Source organism: Trichosurus vulpecula, chromosome 1 (genome assembly GCF_011100635.1).
Source record: "Trichosurus vulpecula isolate mTriVul1 chromosome 1, mTriVul1.pri, whole genome shotgun sequence".
In the NCBI taxonomy this organism is placed as follows: domain Eukaryota; kingdom Metazoa; phylum Chordata; class Mammalia; order Diprotodontia; family Phalangeridae; genus Trichosurus; species Trichosurus vulpecula.
The window spans coordinates 544,546,811-544,569,802 of NC_050573.1; the positions used below are offsets into that span (position 1 = coordinate 544,546,811).

General features: G+C 38.8%; 1 protein-coding gene across 1 annotated transcript in view; it reads left to right on the forward strand.

Annotated features, from left to right (window-relative positions):
* SHB (SH2 domain containing adaptor protein B) overlaps window positions 1-22,992 on the forward strand; it is a 367,480-nt gene that overhangs the window by 1,850 nt on the left and 342,638 nt on the right. The window lies entirely within an intron of this gene.

Genomic DNA, 22,992 nt, shown 5'->3' on the forward strand with positions numbered 1-22,992 from the left:
CCCCTTTTACCCTTATGGACCCCCTTCTCAGAATGTTTTAAAATGCATAAAACAAAATACATAGGATTACTGAAGAAACCAGTTATATGGAAAAAGTTAATATACATATATAGTATATTATGTATGTACAAAATAACTAATTCCATGTAACTGGTTTCATATATATCTATAATATATAGTATGTTTGTATATATATTTAAAAACTTTCAATGTTACTGGTTTCATTTGCATGTGATACATATATATGTAACCAGTTACATGGAAATAAAGCTACATACATAAACAGAATGGGGAGAAGGGGTTGCAGCCTTTACTAGTGGTATGACCTTGTACTTCAAGTGGTGTGACATTTTACTTCAGAGCCTTGGCTACTCTGTAAAATGTGAGGTTTGGTCGGTCTAGTTCCAGGATTCTCAACTGAGACAGTCTCCTGAAGTGTGTGTGTGTGTGTGTGTGTAATATACATACACAAACATATACATATATGAAGCCAGTTATATTGAAATAGTTATCTATATACACCTATAGTTATCTCTGTATAAAGCTATGTATAGATAACTTTATTTCAATATAACTGGCTCCATTTATATCTCTATATGTGATAATATATTAGAAATCTCCTGAAGCATATGTAAATAAAATTCCCAAAATTCTCTCGGTTGAGAACCCCTGACCTAGACCAAACCTCACATTTTACAGAATATGCCAAGGCTCAGAAGTGAAATAATTTGTGCAAGGTCATGCCACTAGTGGGTGGCTGCAACTCCTCCTCCCCACTCTGCTTAATTCCTTTTTAACTACCGTCCTCCTTTTGGGGGCTCACAAACCAAGGAGACAGGCAGTCAGCCTGTTCTCACACAGCTACATAGATTGTATGCATCCCCCTTGTGTTTTATGGAAGGTATATAAGTGGCAGGATGAAACAGTGCTGCTTACCTGCTTAATGCACAGATTTCTGGGTTGGCTAACTTCAGTTTTACACAGGGAAAAAGAGAAGAATGGAGTGTTGCTCACTTTCATTGGGACAAAGGTTATAGAGAGAAATAACTGCATTACCTAAGGAATTTAAAATTGTGAACACACCTTTTGCTTTTTCCCCCAACCCCCTTAAGGTGGGGGAAAGGGAGCACAGCTAGTGTTTGGGATATTTTTTTTTTTCACATAGTGATGATTATTTTAATTGTAGAGAGAAGAAAGCCCATTCTGAGAAATCCTTTTGCCAATTTTAGTTTAAGTTTTCTTATTCTTTTGATATCTCTTGGGAAGGAGTGATGGGTAGACAAAAATGGAATTGACCTAATCCATCTGAGGGGTATGGAAAGAGCCTTACTCCTTCCTCACCACCCCCACAAAACAAACAAGTAACTTGAATTATCTTCCACAAGAATGCGGTGTATGTCAGATGCATCAGTCAATGAGGGAGCTGTAAGAGAAAGAACCAGCAGTTCTGTTGTCTCTCTTCATAGCTCTGTTATTACTGGCCTCTTGTCACCAGTCACCCAAAGGCTGACTTTTCCATAATGGGGCTTCCAAAAGTGATCTTCATTCAGCATAGTAGGATTTATCTTCAGTGAGTGCATCTAACTAGATTGGAGTAGATGAATTCAATGGACTAATTGGATCATCTTCAGTATGGTGTACCTTCAAAAGGATTAAGAATGGGAGGGAACAGGAGAATGATACATGTTATGAAAGTTGAATGAAATTAACCCACTCCACCCCCTACAAAACCCTAGCATGTCTTATTCTAGGAACACAAGGGCTTTTGCCCTGAGGTCAGTCAATACCTCACCTACCTTCCGGGTCACTGAAATCACTACTTTGGCTCTTTGACTGCTTTAAGAAATTGACTCTGAATTGTTAGAGAAGCTATAGTGAGAGTATCATTGATTATAGTCCCACCAACAGCCCCACTGGTACTAGGTGACACTAGGTAGTACCAGTTTAGGGGGGAAGGAAGCCCCTCTCACTGCTGGTTTTCTCCTCATGTTCTCAAGGTCCTCCATTCTAACTTATAAGCAGAGAACTTCTGTTGCTACAGGACCAAAGTTGTGTGTCCACAAGAAGAACTGAAGATTTTGGGGAGTTCACTTGGCTAGCAAAGGTGCAGGAGGCAGGGAGATGTTGCTATCTCTTGACAGATACATGCCATAGAATTTCAATTACCATTTGGGAGTCTTGGCTAGTCAGCTAGGCCAACACCTGTAGGGGCAAATAAAGAGGAAGAGTAGCCAAAGGACGAGCTTAATTTTTGTTGTTACCTTATCTTACATCATTTCCCACAAAAATGAAAAATGGCTCCTTTTTTTTCCCCATACGGAGCATTTTCAGAAAAAGGATAGGAAACTTTTTTCCCATGTTAAATGCCAAGCATTCACAAGGGGGGAAAAGATGAGATGTGAAAAAGGATATGAATTAAGAGTTTTCAAAAGAAACACTAAAAACTACTAAACAGCCATATGAAAAATTGCTCTAGATCACTAGAAATAAAAGAAGTGCAAAACATAAATAACTTTGAGGGTTAGCCTCACAATCAGAAAATTAGGAAAGATGACATTAGATGGATACTATACTGGAGGCACTGTGGGAACTAATATGTGGGTTGAGCTGTGAATTGATCTGACCATCCAGGAAAGTAATTTGGAGTTTTGCTTTAGAAAGTAATTAAAATATCCATACCCTTTAACCCAGAGATCTCGCTGCTGGGCATTTGCACCCTCAAGGATGTCAAAGAAAGAAAAAGGTTTTAGAAATGTTAAAATATTAATAGCAGTGTTTTGTTGCCATTATTTTTGCTGTATCAAAGAACTGGAAACCAAGTAGATAACCATTGATTGAGGAATGGCTAAGCAAATCGTGGTATATAATATCATGTAATATTATCATGTAATATCATGAGAAAAGACCAATATGAAGAATTCAGAGAGAGGTGAAGACACATGACCTGATGCAGAGTGAAGTAAGCCAGGAAAGCAATCTTTACAAAGACCACAACAGTGTAATTGGAAAGGACAATATCACCAACGGGAGTGTGAGAGTGTGGCCAAAAGAATCCTGGCTCTGGAGTCAGAGGAGCTCAGTTCAAATCCCATCTGTGCCTGCCACTTACTACCTGTGAGACCTTGAGCAAGCTGATGAACTTCATTCATAAAAGGAGGAGGTTGGACTGGATGACCTACCTCTAAGGTCCCTCCAAGCTCTAACTGTTACCTCATGAACCAGAATGCTCAATAGTGATAGATGACTGAGCTTGGACATGTAGAAGAGTTGAAAAATTGCACCTCCCTCCCTTTGTTTTCAGAGGTGGGGGACTAAGGATATGGAATATATGGATGTGTGTATACATACATGTGTGTATATGTACATACATATATATATATACATGATTTTGCTGAACTGCCTTTTTCTCTTTATCTTTATTATAAGGAATAGTTTGTTGGTAGAAGAGAGGGAGGGATGTGTTTGAAAATGAAAAACAAAAGGAATTCATTACAGAACTTGAAACGCCTTTGAAGACCACATGAAGAAAATGATTTTTTATTTTCAGTGATAGAAATAAAGTTTTGACTCGCTTTTAAAAGTGAGAACAGGGAATATGAAACCATTCAATAACTATGTTTAATAAATTATATTTATATTTGGCCATTTAAGTAAAAAAGATGAGAGGAGACAGGGAACAAATATACCTGAGAAAAGGAGAGAGATCTCTAGGGGAGAAGGGAGGAGAGGAGTAGGTTAACATCTTTTGATTCAGTTTTGGATTCCTACCCCCAGGCTTGTAGCCTGATGACTTCCACCACTTCCCCACATCTAGGCAGAGTCCTCTCTGCTAGACATTTCTGTCTCTGTCTCTCTGTGTCTGTCTGTCTCACTCTTTCTCTCTAGTTTCTGCCTCTGTGTCTCTCTATCCTTATAATAACCCTGTACACAGGTATTATTATCCCCATTTTACAGATGGGAAGCTGAGACTCAGGTTTAATTACTCTGTCTTTGCTAGAGCTGTATCTCATTTATAAAATCATTTATAAAATCCTTGGGATAACAGTCTGATGCCTTGAATTTTAGAGCTGGAAGGGGATGTGAAGATCTAGTGAGCAAAGTGAGGGGGAGAGATGTTTCAACATTCCAGCTAGCAGCTGCCATGGGGGTGAAAAACCAACAACAACTGGCTCACAGAACACTGCAAGCCCAAGTTCTTTTGATCTGCTTTACTAAGGAAAGCAACGTTAAGGGCTTAACAAGCTTACTTTAATCCAGCATACAAACACCATTCACTTAGTTCAGGGGAAAAAGCTAGCACCCTGAACTTAAGAGCAAATACAAATTACAAACAGACCAAGAAAACCATCAACACCTGAGTTCAGCTGGAAGGGTGAGCCTCCAGGAGTGAGAGCCTTAAGCAAATAGCTCTGTCTTCCCTTTTTTATGCACTCTTTAGCCCTCATCAAACATCATCTGAGTGACCAGAACTTAAGCTTTTACTATATTGGCTCTGGAGTTAGCACCTCCCTTCATTGGCCCCACCTTAGTTACCAATTCACACCCACATAGACTTAGCACCTAATAGATAGGGGTTTGGGCCTGGGGCTCAGCACCTAGTAAGACTCGATCAGAGACACTGAATTAATCAAAGGAAACAAAGGCCAAACTCTTCAAGGATCCCCAGCACAAGAGATTAAATGACTTTGCTCAGAATTGTTCATCTAGCTGAGTGACTGATTCCTAGTTCCTTTCCCCACACCATGCTGCTTTTTTGTTTTGTTGCATACAGTTAGAATTTGTGTTAGTCACTAACGTTTGGTGTTGGTCTCCTTCATTTCTGTAAGGTCTTGTCTTAAATGCTCCCCCTCTTTGTCTCATATAGTCTCTCTTCCTTTCATACTTTGTACATTGAGTCTCTTGCATCTACATAAAATATGGCACATAATATGCAGCCTTTTTTCTCCCATCACCTCTCCCCTCTGCTCTTTCTGGAGGTAGGACAGACTGACTGTTCACTGTACCTGTCTCCATCCAGGCCCTTTCAAAGAAGCTGAACCATTGGGGAATAGCTACAGGGTTATGACCAGGGCTGCAAAGAAAGGGGGTTTGCTAGTGCTTGGTCAGGGTGGAGGATGAAGTAAGGATTCACCCCAGAAATAGAAGAAGGGCATTCACCCATGCCCTCAGGCAGCCACAGGTGGAAGAGGGAGGAGATCTATGGGATCCCTAGCCTCAGAATGATTGATAAAAAGTTTAAAAGGTTCGATTTAGCCATGCAGTTTGGAAATCTTAACAAATAGATGCTTAATGTGGAATCTAATATTGTATAACAGTTTGGGAAAATGCTGTTTTCAAGAAAATGTACACAATTCTATACTAATGTTCCATATAGTAAAACCTGTGCCATCTGATTCTATTTTTGTTGAAGTTTTATGTTGTCTTTATCCTCATTAACTAAATGTTAGTTTCTACGACAGCTGAACAAATAGAAGAGATGTATTATCAGTTTAATGAGGAACATTGGATTTGGAGTCAAAGGACCAGGGTTCAAATCCTAGCTTTATACACTTATGTCCTATGTGACTTTGGGCAAATTATTTCACCTCTGGTCCTCAGTATCCATAAATGTCAAATAAAGGAATTGGGTCAGATGCCTTTTGAAGCCCCTTCCGGTTCTAAGTCTACCACCCTATGAATTCTGAATATACAGTGCTAATGCTCTCTATTTCTTTATTCATTCAATGTGCTAGATAGGTGTGTGTGGAGGTGGGAGGCATTCATATATAAATTAGGTATGGTCTCTGGCCTCTCAGAGCTTAAGGTAGAGTAAACTGAATCTCTGTAGTTGAATTGAATAGTAACACATACCCTGTACTTAAGTAACAAATGATAGTTTGCCTTTCCCTTTTGGTCCAGACCTATAATTTCATCTGTGCAGCAGAATTCCAGCCTAGAAACTCCCTCCAATGCTGAGATCAGCAAGCCATCCATAACTTACTGTCTTAAAGAGTTGGGAGAAGGGCATGCTGAGAGGTTGTGACTCGCCCAAGGTCACATGGCCAGTATGTATCAGAATCAGGTTTTGAACCCAGGTCTTCTAACTCCAAAGCAGGCTCTCTATTCACTATACCAGATAAAAAATCCCTTAGAGTAAAATTAGATTAAAGCCAGCTGTTAGGTTTTAGCTAAAAGGTTGCACTGTCAGAGACATTTCTATATAGCTTCATTAATAATTCTTAAAAGTGATGTGATTAAAATGAAGAAACAGAGTTGGTAGTACTGAGCTTTGGGACTGATCATTTGTATTTCAGGCTATGAGATAGTTTCTGCATGTGGTTTCGTAGCCTGCCGTATGAATTACAGGTATCCCTAGATTTATGGAGGAGATATATATTTGAAAAGTTATCCGTAACCAAAATTCAGTACACCAAATCGTATTTTCCTATTGATTGCCATAAAGAAGAAAATGCCCACATTGAGAAGGAATTAGATTTTTTTTCCCTGAATTCAGGAACTAATTTGTCAATCATAGATTTAGAGCTGAACGGGGATATTAGAGGCCATTTCCCACTTTCTCATTTTACATATGAGGAAACTGAGACTCATAGTGGTTAAGTGATTTGTCCAGGGTCTCACATGCAGTAAGTAGCAGAGCTATGTTTTAACCCAGGATCATAATAATTGGCGACTTTGTAGCATTTAGAGTTTTATAGAGTGCTTAATATTTAAGTCTCAAAACAATGCTATGACAAGGTTGATATCATTATCTTCATTGTATAGTTGAGGCTGAGAGAGCTTAAATTACTTGTCCAAGGTAATATGGCTAATGCCAGAAGTCATATTTGAACCCAGTCCTTTCCAGTTGCAAGTCCATCACTCTCTGCTGACATTCAAAGTATTTAAGAGTAAAAGAGTAAGGCTCTGATATTCATTGATGTATGAAAAAGGAAAGGGCAGCTGGGGGCACAGTAGATAGAGTGCTGGCTCTAGAGTCAGGAGTACTTGAGTTCAAATCTGGCATTGTACAGTGGCCGTGTGATCCTGGGCAAGTCACCTAACCTTTTGCCTCAGTTTCCTCAAATCGTAAGTGAGCCAGAGAAGAAAATGGCAAACCACTCCAGTATCTTTGGCAAGGAAACCCCAAAACGTATCTCGAAGAGTTAGACATGACTCTAACAACTGAACAACAACAACATGAGAAAGGGACATCTTGCTATTATCTTCTTCTGTGTTCGCCTGAGATGCAGTGTCCTATAGTGGAAGGAGCAATGAATTTGAAATCAGAAGATCTGAATTTGAATTTCTGCTTTGCTATTTGCCATCTGTATGACTTTGGGCAAGTGACCTCACCTCTCTGAGCCTCATTTTATCCCATGTAAAAATGAGGAATTTGTCATGTTCCTTCTCTCTCTAAACTCTGTGATCCTCTTGGTCTCTTCTTCTTCATCCTTTTTCAGCCATTATACGTGGTTCCTGCTTTCTAAACAAAATAGAAAGACATATGCCAATTGGATTTTTCATCTTTGAACTCAGGAATGCATGATGCACACCTCCATTCCAAAACCTTTGTGGACTTTGTGGTAGTTGGGTTACCTTTTAAAGGATCGATAGGATGGAGGAACAGTATAAGCAAAGACCTGGAGATAAGGAAGTGTGGAGTACAGGTGGAGGATGACCAGTCTGGTTGTGGTGTTGAGTACATGAAGAGGAATATTAAGACATCATGCTTAGAAGTAATGTGTTGCTAGATTGGGGATGGTACTGAATGCCAGGCTAAGGAGACTTAACTTGCCTTGACAAGCCATTGGAGGTTTTGAAGAAGTATAACAACTGTTTCTGTGCCTAAGTCTGACAGTTATGGGAGGGGTAAATTGGAGAGAAGAGAAGGGGGAAGCTAGGTGACCTGTAACAGGTCAGTGGTTTCCCAAGTGAGGGCCGTGGAATGATGCCAAAGGGGCTGTGGCTTGACCCCAGGTAGGAGAGTGATCATCTAGTTGGAGTGTAGAAAGATGAGTTGCAGCCCACCTTCCCCTACCCATAGCTGGTCATAGGTTTGTGTCCAACACAACAATATTAATCCCTTTAATATTCCCTCACTTATCTTACTCTGGTGGGCTCTTCAGGGAAGTGGTAACCTAAAATGACGCAGGCATCCACGGCAGCTATGCAAACAAAATTCCCCATATCCACTCTCAGCATCCTTGTTCCTTGGATTACCTTCTAGATGCCCATACCACAAGTGCTAGTGGGGCAGTGGTGAGTGCCTTCATCCCCCTCCCCCATCCATCTGCTTTTCATGTTTTAGTTAGTAAGCAGTACAAGATGAGCAGAATAGGATGGATCTCCACTACATTGCTTTTTTTTTTTTCTTCAAATCCACCCCTCTTCCAAACTTCCCTAATTCCTTTGAGGTCCCCATCATCCTTACAGGTTTTCCAGCCTCTTTAAAGTTACAAGTGATCTCTTAATTGCCACATTGGATGGATTTTTCCCGGTTCTCATCCCTTGGACCTGTCTGCAACATCTGACTCTGTTCACCAGCCTTTGCACTAAGGTACTCTCTCCTTTCTGGCTTGTCATGACATCACTCTCTCTTTGGTTCTCCCACCTCTTTGACTGCTGCTTCATATTGTTCAGTCATCAGATCTTGTGTCTACCTCAATATTTCTCACATTTGTCACTTTTTCTCTGCTCACAGAGTCACCATTCCAATTTAGTCCTTCATCATTTCTTAAGTAGGTTATTGAAATAGCTTCCTAACTAATCTTCTTAAGCCTCAAATTTCTCTCCTTTCCAATTCATCCTCCACATAAGCTGCCAAAGGGATTTTCCTGAAGTACTGGTCTGACCATACCACTCCCCTCCTCAGGATATTTCCCATTTATCTAGGATCAAATATCATTTCTTTTTCATAGCTTTTTTAAAAAATTCTATTTTGTGTACATTTTATAATATGTATATAATTATTTTATAACCATATGTGTGTCTAACTTATAATTAGGTAGATATACAAATATTGGAGGTGCATACTCAAACAATTTTTAGTGATAAGGGTGCATAGTGAAAATGGTTTAGAAACCACTGGGGGTAGGTGGGTGGCAATAAGGGTCAATACTAGGCTGCTAGCAGTGGAAAAATAGAAAAGTCAGTAGATGTGAGAGATGTGGAGATCAAATTAATAGACTTTGTAACTGATATGAGAGGTGAGGGAGGGGGAGTCAAAAGCATCTCCAAGGTTTCTGAACGTGGGAGACTGAGTGAATATTAGTGTCGCCTATAGAATTAGTAATTTCAGGAGGAGGAGCATTATGGGGTGGGAGGAGAGGTAATTACAAGCCTGTTTTGGTCATGTTTAGTTTGAGGTCTCAGTGAGGCAGTTAGGTGGGAACGAGGCTGTAAACCACTGGTGTCAAACACGAGGCCCACAGGACACATGTAGCCCACAACACTCCCTAGTTGGGCCTGAACCAGATTAAAATGTAATTGGGGAAATATTTAATAAAAATCAATAAAAACAATAAAACAGATGTTAGCATGTGGCTTTCTAAGTCAGTATGCACCCCAGAGGGATCCTTATGTACAGTTTGGGGGCTCCCCTTTCTGTCTGACTTTGACACCACTGCTGTAATCATTTGGAGGTGTGGTCTGAAGCTTGGAAGAGAATTCGGCTCTGGATATACTTGATTTGGGAATTTGAACAAATTGCCATTGAAGACATGAGAGCAAATGCAACTGCCAAAAGTGTTTTGAGGGGGAAGAGGGCTAAGCCAAAGTTATGGTCAACACTCACCTTAAGAGGCTGGACCTCAAGTATAGGACCAGTGAAGGAGAGAGAGAAGGAGCAAGTAGATACATGAGGAAAAAAAAAGGAATGTTTTTTCTGCAGCCTAAAGAGATGAGAATATGCAAATAGAGGGAATGTCCAAAACTATACCTGTGTCCCTGGCTTCAGAGAGAATGAGGATCTTCAAAAAGCCATTTGATTTGGTAATGAGGTACTTCCCTGTGACCTAGGAGAGAACAGTTTCAATAGAGCCCTGAGGAAAAACATCTGAATACTGGGGTAGAGGAAAGAGTGAGTGTGAACCAATGGAAGTGTCCATCATAGACAACTTTTTCAAGAAGTTTGACTTTGAAGGAGAGGAGAGAGATGGGACTTTAGTTGGATGTGGTCAGAGGGGTGGGAGAAAGCCCGCCCTTCTTTCCGTCCTTCCTTCCTTCCTTCCCTTTCCCCTCTCTCTCTGTGTCTCTCTCTCTCTCTCTCATTCTTTCTGTCTTTCTCCTTTTTTCCTTCTATCTTTCTTCCTTCAAATTTGATTAAGTTTATAGGCCAACAGGAAAGACCCAGGGGAGAGGAAGAAAGTGAAGAGGAGGCTGGGATGATTGATCAAACAAAACTAGAGGGCTGGACTCGAGGGCATACATAGGGGGATTATTCTTAACAAGAAGAGGTAGATATACCTCTTCCTCTGAGACTGGAAAGAAGGAGGTGAGAATAGATGATGTGATGCAAATAAGTTTTAATGATCTGCATTGAGGGACTTCCTTTTGAATGGTCTCAGGCTTCTTAAAAATTTCATAAAAGAAGAATTGAATACATCATGCAAGTTTTATAAAGAAATTGCTGCATACACAGAGGCATTTACACATTAATAAAATGTATAGCTTGCAATAAAATGTATAGCTTAGGAATTTAGTATATTTCTACATCTTCTGTATGAAATGGTAGGTTTAATGTTTTAAAAATTGAAAATAGGCAGCCCACAATACCTCATCACTTGCTCTCTTAAAGAATAGATCAAATGATATCTTCTCCATTTTGACAATCTGAGAGTGATTGATTAGTGCTCGATTTAACTTGGAGACTTAACCCCTTCCCCAAATCTTTCCTTGCCCACAAAAATGGCTTTCGAAAGCAAATCTGAAACAGGTGTGGCTTTCTGTGGCCATTCAGTTAAAGCTGGCTGAATTTACAGGTGGTCAGAGACCTTGACAAGCAAGTTCGACTTGGAGCAAATTTTTATAGTTTGAGTTATGAGCTCATTATAAAGTGATAATAACAAATGAAGAGAGTAGCTTTGTAATACTTGGCTTTAAAAATAAATCCTAGAATCATAGCTTTGAAGTTATGGAGCTACTTTGCAGGCCTGGAACATGGAAGACTTCCCAGCAACATGGTATTGTCTTCGAATGTTTGAAGGAGCACTTAAATCTTAGAATCATAGAAAGTTAGTGTTAAAATGGGCTGAAGAGATCAGCTAATGCAGTCCCTTTGTTGCAGGTGAAGATGTTGAAGGTTGATCAAGGTCATATAGCTCACAACCTGAGGAGCTTGAGATTTAGAGCCTGGGGTCTTGACTCTCAGTTCAATGCTTTTTTCCATTACACCATTCAAGTGGTCCTATTAAAGAGGGATTAGACTTGTTCTGTGTAGGTTTAGAGGAGAGTACGTGGACCAGTTGGTAGAAGTTATAGGGGCATGATTTGATTTAATGTAAGGAAGAACTTTCTAATAATTAGACCTTTCAAATGGTCAAATTGTCACATAGTGAGTTTTTTGTCATTGGAATTATGAAAACAGAGGCTCATTCAGGCATTGGACTTCTAGAAGGCATCTAGAATCCCTCCCAAAATCCTGTGACTAGAATTATGTCTTAATTCTAGCCCACCTTAGCTAACTTGTTCTTTTGGTTTTTCTGGGTTTAGTCATATTTTATAGGAGGATTCCTTTGGGAAGAAAGGGTGCACATTTATCATTTTTTATCACCATTCTGGCCTCTTAGGCTTTGCTGATAGAAAAAGATATTGCTGAAGATTTAATTACTAAATATTAAACTAGTAAAATATTAATAATTACTAAATAATTTCTCGCCACCTTTGCTTTGGTGAACCTTTAATTTGTATTAAATTGTATTGTTGCCCGTTCAGCAGTGTTTAAACTCTTTGCTTGTGTTAAGCAATCAACTTTTTAGAAATAGAGCATGACTAAGGAAGGTCTTTTGATCTTTCCTAGAGCCGCCACTAGTGTTTCAGGCGATTGGTTTTAGCTGATCTTGGGTGGGCTTAGTTTACATAGTAAGCAGGAAGGGTGATAGCCTGATTAATTTCCATTTTGTTCCATGCTTTAATTTTTTAATTATTTTCTGATTCTTCAGTCTTGAGGATGTTAACTGTAGATGGAAGACTTGATCACAACAATGGAATTTTCCTTCTCTTCCTGTTTGGTATTTTCCAGTAATATTTCTATTAATGTTTCACTTTCAGTAGGAGTTAACTTCCTGAGTTTTTTTAGCTTTCTCAACCGTTGAACAAAAAAGAATTAGCTTTTCCTCTAAGTCATTCAGTTTCCCTACCATTTTAATAACAAGTGTCCTTTCTGGATTTCTCATTAGGCTGTAGAGGAAGGATCTCAGAGGTGGGTCCAAAAAACTTAGATAGGAAAAGTGAGCAGTTTTGTGGATGACTCCTTTTTTTTCATATAACTTAGTATTAGAGAAGGTGGGGAAGAGAAATAACTAGAGAATTTTTCTGAGTATCTCCAGTAATCACAGGACTACAGGTTTGCTGTGTGATCTATTAGGGAATTTTGAGCCCAATCAGGCACCACCAGTGATGCCTTTTAACAATAGTTGACATTTCTCCATTTTGTGAACCTCAGTGATTTTTTTTGTTTCATAACAAGAAATCTGTGAAGTACAATGATTGCTGTCATTTTATATTTTTAATTAAACTATTTTTCAATGAACAAAAATATATTTTCTCTTCCTTCCCATCCCCATGGGGGAAAAAATCCTTGTAACAAATATGTAAAATCAAACAAAACAAATACTCATATTGGATATGTCCCAATATTTGTCTCTTTCTGCAACTCGAGTCTGTCATTTCTGGGATTAGGTAGTGGGGATCATGCTTCAATATTGGTCCTCTGGAAACACGTTACCTTTGCATTGCTATGACTTCCTAAGTTTCTCAAAGCTGTTTGTCTTTTTTTTGGGGGGGGGAGTCCTTTTTTTGTTAATTTTTTTTTTAGTCTACAATACTTATTTCCACAAAATTTTGAGTTCCAAATTTCCCCCGTCCCCACCCAAGACACATGTAAACTGATATAGGTTCTACATATACCTTCACATTAAACTTATTTTCCCAATAATCAAGTTGTAAAGAAGAATTTTAACCAATGAAATGAACCATGAGAAAGATGTAACAAAATCAAAAAGAAAGTAAAAGAAAAAAGAAAAAAAAAGAGAGCAAATAGTTTGCTTCAATCTGCATTCAGATTCTGTAATTCTCTCTGGATGTGGATAGCTTTTTCTATCATGAGTCTGTTGGAGCTGTCTTAGAATCTGGGGTTGTTGAGAAGAGCCAAGTCTATCAAAATTAGTCATCACAGAAGCAGTGTGTCTGTGGTTGTGTACAATGTTCTCCTGGTTCTGCTCCCTTCACTCATCGTCAGATCATATAAGACTTTCCAGGTTCTTTTGAAGTCTATCTGCTACTCATTTCTTATAGCACAATAGTATTCTATCACATTCATATACCACAATTTGTTTAGCCATTCCCCAATTGATGGGCATCCCCTTGATTTCCATTTTTTTTTGCCACCACAAAAAGAGCTGCTATAAATATTTTTATACATACGGGTCCTTTTTCCCTTTATATGATCTCTTTGGGATACAGCCCTAGAAGTGGTATTGCTGGGTCAAAGGGTATGCACATTTTTATAGCCTTTTGGGCATAGTTCCAAATTGCTCTCCAGAATGGTTGGATCAGTTCACAACTCCACCAACAATGCAATAGTGTTCCAATTTTCCTACATCTTCTTCAACATTTATTATTTTCCTGTTTTGACATGTTAGCCAATCTGACAGGAGAGATGTGGTATCTGCCAGCTGTTTTGATTTGCATTTCTCTAATCCATAGTGATTTTGAGCATTTTTTCGTATGACTATAGATATCTTTAATTTCTTCCTCTGAAAACTGTCTGTTCATATCCTTTGAGCATTTCTCAATTGGGGAATGACTTGTATTCTTATAAATTTGACTCAGTTCCCTCTATGTTTTAGAGATAAGGCCTTTGTTAGAGACACTGGTTGTAAAAATTCTTTGCCAATTTTCTGCTTCCCTCCTGATCTTAGTTGCATTGGCTTTGTTTGTACAAAAACTTTTCAATTTAACATAATCAAAATTATCCATCTTGCATTTCGTAATGCTCCCTATCTCTTGTTTAGTCATAAATTCTTCCTTTCTCCATATGTCTGACAAATTAACTATTCCTTTCTCTCACAAATTGCTTATACTATCAACCTTTGTTTCTAAATCTTGAACCCATTTTGATTTTATTTTGGTATATGAAGTAAGATAATGGTCTATGCCCAATTTCTGCCATACTGTTTTCCAGTTTTCCCAGCAGTTTTTGTGAAATAATGAGTTCTTATCGCAGAAGCTGGACTCTTTGGGTTTAGTAAAGAGTAGATTACTGTATTCATTGACTACTACATCTTATGTACCTAACCTATTCCACTGATCCACCACTCTATTTTTTTTAGACAGTACCAAGTAGTTTTGACGATTGCTGCTTTTTATAATACAGTTTAATGTCTGGTATGGCAAGGCCTCTTTCCCTAGCATTTCTTTTCATTAATTCCCTTGATCTTCTGGATCTTTTGTTCTTCCAGATGAATTCTGTTGTTATTTTATCTAGCTCTATAAAAATAATTTTTGGTAGTTTGATGGTATGGCACTAAATAAGTAAATTAATTTAGGTAAAATTATCATTTTTATTATTAGCTTGACCTAACCATGAGCAACTGATGATTTTCCATTTATTTAGATGTGACTTTATTTATGTGAGCAGTGTTTTATAATTGTGTTCATATAGTTCCTGGGTTTGTCTTGGTATGTAGACTCTCAAATATTTTATATTGTCTACGGTAACTTTAAATGGAATTTTTCTTTCTGTCTCTTGCTGTTGGGCTTTGTTAGTATTATATAGGAATGCTGCAGATTTATGTGGGTTTATTTTATATCCTGCAACTTTACTAAAGTTATTTATTATTTCAAGTGGTTTTTTACTTGATTCTCTAGGATTCTCTAAGTACATCATCATATCATCAGCAAAGAGTGATGACTTAGTTTCTTCTTTGCCTATTCTAATTCCTTCAATTTCTTTTTCTTTTCTTATTGCTAAAGCTAACATTTCTAGTACCAAATTGAATAATAGGAGTGATAATGGACATCCCTGTCCCCTCCCCACCCCCAACCCCCAACCCCGCCCCTGTCTTATTGGAAATGTATATAACTTATCCCCATTGCATATAATGCTTGCTGATGGTTTTAGGTAGTTGCTACTTATCATTTTAAGGAAGACTCTGTTTATTCCTATCCTTTCTAGTGTTTTTAATAGGAATGGGTTTTGTATTTTATCATAAGCTTTTTCTGCATCTATTGAGATAATCATATGCTTTCTGCTAGTTTTGTTGTTGATATGATCAATTATGCTGATAGTTTTCCTAATATTGAACCAGCCTTGCATTCTTGGAATAAATCCTACCATGTCATAGTATATTATTCTCATGATAAGTTGCTGAATCTTTTTGCTAATCTTTTATTTAAGATTTTTGCATGTATATTCATTAGGGAAATTGGTCTACACTTTTCTTTCTCTGTTTTGACTCTTCCTGGTTTAGGAATAAGTACCATATTTGTGTCATAAACAGAATTTGGTAGGACTCCACCTATTTTCCCAAATAGTCTATAAAATATGGGAATTAATTGTTCTTTAAATGTTTGATAGAATTCACTTGTAAATCCATCTGGCCCTGGAGATTTTTTTCCTAGGGAGTTCATTGATGGCTTTTTCAATTTCTTTTTCTGAGATGGGGTTATTTAAGTAATTTACTTACTATTGTGTTAATCCGGGCAATTTATATTTTTATAAATATTCATCCATTTCCCTAAGATTATCAAATTTATGAGCGTACAATTGGGCAAAATTATTCCTAATTGTTTTAATTTCTTCTTCATTGGAGGTGAATTCACCCTTTTCATTTTTGATACTGGTAATTTGGTTTTCTTCTTTCTTTTTTATATCACATTGACCAAAGGTCTATCAATTTTATTGGTTTTTTCATAAAACCAGCTCTTAGTTTTATTTATTAGTTCAATAGTTTTCTGGATTTCGATTTTGTTAATCTCTCCTTTGGTTTTCAGTATTTCTAATTTAGTATTCAATTAGTGATTTTCAATTTGTTCTTTTTCTAGCTTTTTCAGTTGCCTGCCCAACTCATTGATCTCCTTCTTCTTTATTTTATTCATGTAAGCATTCAGAGATATAAAACTTCCCATAAGAATCACTTTCACTGCATCCCATAAATTTTGGTATGTTGTCTCATTATTGTCATTCTCTTCAGTGAAGTTACTGATTGTTTCTATTGTTTGTCTTTCTAATGTTCTTTTTATTGTACAGATTGTTCTTCTGGTTCTGCTCATTTTACTCTCCATATGTAATGGGGCTTTTGGAGTATGCCCAGTTCACCTAACATGGAGCTTGTCTGGGCATACCCAGATCTAAGAGGGCAGCATTCTCTGTTCTCCTACCCTCTGAGGATACAATAGAAAAACCTGAAGGAAAGACCTTGACCAAGAAAAAGAGACTGCCTCACAGTCTTGCCAATTTTAAAGTCACAGCCTGTTCCCACTTAGCCAATCAAAGGAGGTTAACACCTGTCTAGGTGGTGGGACTGCTTCCATCTTAGGAGAGCTGCACATGCCCAGACAAGCTCCCTTAGGGATGGCTCCATCTTAGGCAACTGGGTTTGCTCCATAGATTTTTAAAGAGTCAAATGGGGAAGTGATTCACCCAGGGTCACATGGTTAATAAGTGGTAGTTTGAATTCAGATCTGAGTTTTCTGACTCTAAATCCTATAAAAGTCACATTCGTAAATCTTCTTTCAACAGCCTTGGGTAGAATATGTTTCTTATTCCTTAAACCAAGATCTGGTAGCAGCAGAATGGAATGGGCGAGGGCCACAGTCCTGACTCAAGAGGGTTGATTCCCAGTGGGAAGGCAAGGAACATAGGGAAGGTCAATCACTCCACGAACACTTACTGTATTAAGCATATGCTGTGTACCAGCACTGAGGAGTATAAAGAAAAGCAAAAACAAAGACCTTGCCTTGTCTTGCCTTCAAGGACTCTTCTAATGTAGACAACATGCAAATAACTGAGTACATGCCAGATATTTACTGTTTAAATGGGAAGTAATCTCTGAGGAAAGGAGTGTGGGGGCAGGGAGGGAAACTGCAAAAGGTTTTATCCAGAAGTTGTAAATCCAAGTGGGCAGGTTTCAATAACTGGAAGGAATCACAAGTTATGGAGCTTCAAGCAAGTAAGACAGAGGCCAGGAAATCAGGAACCCAGATGTAGAGCTTGGGAAGCACAGGGGTTGGTATTCAGGTCCTGAAGACTTGGATGGCAGCAGTAAAGAACTTAGCCAGAGGGAGAGAGGACATAGGGAACTAGTACAAATTCTAAATAAGCAGCATCATCCTCACCATCAAAGGCAAAGACTCCTTACTTGGTTGGTTCCCAGGACCAGAATGAAATCAGGGCATAAAAGGCCTGCACACAGAAGTAGGGTCAAATAGGAACTCCTTACTTGGCATAAAGGGCACATGGGGACAAAGAACAGGCAAGTCCAGACACAACCTTACAGACTGCTCTTTCCTTCTTCCCCCCAAGTAAAAATCTGGATCACCCTTGAAATCATTTTGGTGTACATTTTGACCATTTTCACTTTTCTGTTATCTTTCATCTTAAAATTAGCATATCAGTTATATTGAATTGCTAAAAAATATTCCCTGGAACAAATGTTTGTTAAAGAAACAAGTATTTGTGGAGTTTGATTCCATAAAAAAAATAAGTTTGGTTGCAGCTTTTTGGTCCTCCTCTCCCCCTTACCCTCTTCCCAGCTTAAGTATATTTATTTAGGATTACCACTGTGAACTGACAAATGATGAACTGAATACATCTCTAAGGCTATCTTCATAATACTAGCTTATCTCTTTTGCAAAACAGAAAGCTTCCTTTGTTTTCTTATTTATCTTTCTTATTCCTCTGAGAGGAACTTGATTGTTTCTTCAGTGATTTTTAAAATCTTTTGTTTACGTTTTTATTGATATCTTTAATTTTTACATGATCTTTATTTCTAAATACATTCCTTCCCCTTTCCATATGCAGTGAGCCATCCTATTCCAACAAAGAATAGCAAAAAGAAAAAGACATTTCACCAAACTAACATGTCAACTGAATCCAGATCCCTACCCACCTCTTCCAGAAAGGGAGGGAGAAGCATTTCTCCAACTTTTCTCCAGGTCCAAGCCTCTCAGTCATTATCATTGCACAACATTCTGCTTTGGGCCTTTCTTGGGTTCTTTCAGTTTACATTGTTGTAGTCTCTCTACTCTGTATGAGGTTTTATGTAAGCCTTATCATACTCCTGAATTCTTCTTATTTGTCACTTCCTATGCCGTAGTAATAATATTCCATTATATTCATGTACTGCAGTTTTCTTCTTAGGCATTTTCCAATTAATGGATGCTTTTTATTTTTACATAAGTAATTTCTTAATGTATCCCTCCCTCCCCCAGCCTCTGAATCTTGTCTTATAACAAAGACACTTAAAGCAAAAACATCATCACTGTCATGACCATCTAACAAATATTTGGCATGTTCTGCCCTTGTAGTCCCCCACTCTTCTGCTAAGAGGAGGAAGGTATATTATTCAGATGCATTTTTTAACAACTAAAATAATATTTGAAGTATAGTAATGTTTATGACTTGATTATTTGATCCAGGAACACTCTGATCTCTTTTTCCTTAGACAAAAAATCCAAGTGCTTAGGTGTAGGGTTTTGGCTTCTATGAATTAAAATCTCTCCCTGTGTTGGACTGGATTTGTCAGCCAGGAGTTCATGATGGTACTTTCTTTGTTACTGCTTTCTGGGAGCCAGCTCTTCACTGTGTGGTTTTATTATTTTGGTTGTAGTGAATTCCTAGACTACCATACCCACCTATCATATATAAAATATAAGTAAGAAATATTTTTGAAAGTGCAATGGATGATTTGGTGCAGGAAGCCAGAGCCAGATTATGCAGTCTCAAATTGCCTCCATTGGTGAAAGTTGTTAAGAATTTATTATAATCTGGAGTTGTTGAGTTAGATTGGGGGAGGGGACAATCCTGTTATTTTAAATTTAAATATTTTAATTTTAAATACATTGATGTGACCAAACTCTCTGTTTCTGCCTTTCTAAAATGGGAACAGTAGCTTCACTATCACTGTCATCCTCATGGAGTGTATGGGCAAAGTGCTAGAAAAACGTGCTGTCGTTTGTGTCTAGGGATTACTGATTATTGTTGCGATAGTAATGATGCTTTGCATTTTGAAAATAACACTTTGAATCTATAGATAGCCAGGCGTTCCTCACACATTTGTCTTCCCATCGTCAGAGTAACATAGGTGACAAGTTCATTATCTTCTTGTAACAGATCAGGAAACTAAAATAGAAAGACATGCTCAAGGCCAGATACTTGGCACCTCAGTGATGAGCTGTGGTAGACCTGGGGAGGTCTGATGTCTTCCTCTTTGCCAAAGGTTGCCTCTGGCTCTTCTTGAACAGAGTTGGCTGGACTGCCTCTGTGATGGCAGTGGCTCCCCACGATGATCTGTCATTTGTATTTTGTTTCCTTGGGGTCCTTTCCAAGGTTCAAAACTAATGACTTTATTTGCAGAAGGAATTTCTTTGGTTTACATGGCCCAGCGTCAGGTGGCTTGGATTTTAAACATTTTTTTTTCCTTCAGAGTTCTACAAAAATGAGATACAATCCAGTTCTTCTTCCTTTTTTTCCCCCTGTCTTCCTTGAAATTATTCTCATCTCTAAGGAGATTTCTGATCTCCTTAGACAGTGGGAAGCTGTTTCCTCTTGTATGCGCTGGGTAGCAGCTGCCAAACAGTTACCATTTGCTCCTTCTCCCACACCTCCCTGCCTTGCTCAGATAAATGACAAGACAAACAATGCCACCAGAGGACCCTGAATAAGAAATCAGGCACCTGCTATGTGTCTGTCATCTGAATGGATTTCAAGTAGAGGGGATGGTCAGAGGGGCAACATACAAAATACAGATTTGGGTTTTTTTAGATGAACATTTTTGGAATTTTGGAGAAATTCTGAACTAATCTGCTCAGATGCCTGGCCCATCTTAGAGGTAAACCTAAGTTCACAAAGTATGATATCATTGGAATGCATTTTGGAAAGGCTTTGAGTGTGGTCCCAGCACAGGCTGTGTCTGCCTACCTCCCTAAGTGCAGAGGTCTGTTACGATATTGTGTCCCTGCATGGTATAACGCAGAGTCAGACACACAGCCCATGGGCTGCATGAGGCCCATAACATCCCGAATGTGGCTAGAACCAGAATTAAGCGTAACTGGGGAATACTTAACAAAATAAGGAAAAATACAGTAAAACATAGCTAGTATTACATTTAAAAACTGATTCTGTGCGCAGCCCTCAGGGATACTTAAGTATGGTTTAGTGGCCCCTGTTTCTATTTATTTCACACCCCTGGTGTCACGGAAAAAGTTCTGAACTTAGAGTTGGGAAGACCCATTTGTAACCCTGCCCCAGACACGTAACTAGTTATGTGAGCACAGTTAAAATGTTAAATGTTTTTTTCAACCTGTTTCCTCATCAGGAAAATTGGGATAGTAATACCTGTAGCCCTTAATTCAGAATGTTTTTGAGAGGCTCAAATGAGATAATACGCTTTTCAGACCTTAAAAGCACCAGATAAATGTCACTTATTCTTCTTGGCCAACGCAGCCCATCTGCCTGACTACCTTAAAATGCACATCATTTTTAAAAATTTTATTTTTGTTGCTGAACTTAATAAACACCAAATGGAGCAGGCATTTCCATGTACTTAGTAGAACTGCAAAAGATTGCTGTCCGTGAAACTGCTGATCTCCATTATGTACAGCTTGCTTTTCTTTTGAAATCATTCAATAAAGTCGACCTGTGGCTTTCCAAGCTTTGTTATTTGTGCTTCTTTCTGCCCTTCTGATCTGTGCATACCAATGAATACCACACTAAATTGTGGGCGGCACAATTGTGAATGCTGTAGACCAGAGCTAAGTGGTGTCATGGGTAGATCACTGAACCTGGGGTCAGGAAGACCTGAGTTCAAGTGTGGCCTCAGACACTTACTAGCTGCGTGACCTTGAGTATGTCACTTGACCTATGCCTCAGTTTCATCATCATAAAATGGGGATAATGATAGCATCTACCCCCATGGTTGTTGTGAGGATTAAATGAGATAATATTTTAAAGTGCTTTACAAACCTTGAAGCTCTGTATAAACGTCCATTGTTAGTAAGAGGCCTGAACCAGGTATTCAGCCCGATGGGGGAGAAGGGGGTTAATGATGTTCTGTATGGCTGGGGGTAGGGGGAAAGCTACTATAGAAAAGGGCATTCATGTTGTCTTAAGTACAGAGCATGGGGCCAGGTCTAAAGCTAGGGATTCTATATAGGCAGGAGGAGACAGAAGCATTCTAGGTTCCAAAGAAGCAACAGGAGTTTCATTGTAAGGCCTTTAAGGAAGAAGATAGGAAGAAACCAGAGTGCAAGTAAGTGGGCCGTGTTTGAACATCTAGTCCAGAGAAGATAGTGGGGGGCAAGTAAAGCAAACTGGGAACAGCATCCTCGAGGCCAGAACACAGACTCCCCAGGCCGTACAAGAAACCAAATAGGATTGAGACAACTGATCCCACAGCAGAGACTCCTGTCTTCCCTGGTTTTATGTACCACGTTAGGCGTGCATGACCCACGTAACTTGAGAGGGCTAGGGATTCAGATGAGCTCCAAGATCACAACTATACCTTCTCTAGATTATTTTAATCTTTTTTTAAAGAAAAGATATTTTCTAGAAGAGGTATCAGAGAAGAAGTCGCTGGAAAAATTATCCTTCTGGGACTACTCAGTCTCCAGGCCTCTGGGATTTATCCCTATTGGGGGAGAGTCCAACCCTGCTCATATAAAAACTTCTTCACAAACAAAGGAATAGAAATAGTACCCTGCTCTAAGGATTGTCATTTGATGTAGGCCCTGACTTGGGATCTTAGTAATTGTATGTTTTAGTTACCTTTACTTTCCTCAGGTTACTTGCTGGGGCATGGTCTCTGATAATACCTGGAATTAGGCGCATTCCCTGATTCTTTACGCTCTCAGGGAGTATTTCATGCGGCTGTGGGTGAAGCTGTTAGAGAAGACATCGTTTGGCCTTTTCCATCTTGAAGTGTTAGTGGTGTGAACGAACGCAGAACCAGATTCAGTCCTTATACTATTCAGACCATTAATACTATTAATGTAAATGTCTGGTTGTACTGGAGTTTGTTTTTTAAGTTTGCTTAAAAAAGTACATTGAGGGGACGTAATTGAGCCCAGCCCCATATTTAATAATAATAATGGCTAATGCTTGTGTTGTGTTTACTATAAGCTGGGCACTGTGTTAAACATTGTGAAATTATTATCTTGTTTAATCCTCACAACACCTGGGAGGTAGGGGCTATTATTATCATCTCCATTTTACAGATGAGCAAACTGAGGAAAACAGAGTCACACAACTACTGTCTGATGCCAGATTTGAACTCAGATCTTCCTGGCTTCCAGCACAGTGCTTTATCCACTGTGCCACCTCAGGGTCCCATAAAAGGCCTCATGATTCTAAGACTGCAGGTTCGATGTTAATGAGATTGAGAGTTGTCTAACTTCTCAATGAGAACTTTAGAGGCTGCTTGGATAGAGGCTAGATCAGTGATTTCACTGTTGTAAGGAAGCTGAGGATGAAATAACTAAGAGTGGGCTTACCTACAATTTTATAGCCTTAGGGGGAGCTCTGTGGCACAGTGGAGAGAGTCTCTGGGCCTGGAGTCAGGAAGACCTGACTTCAAA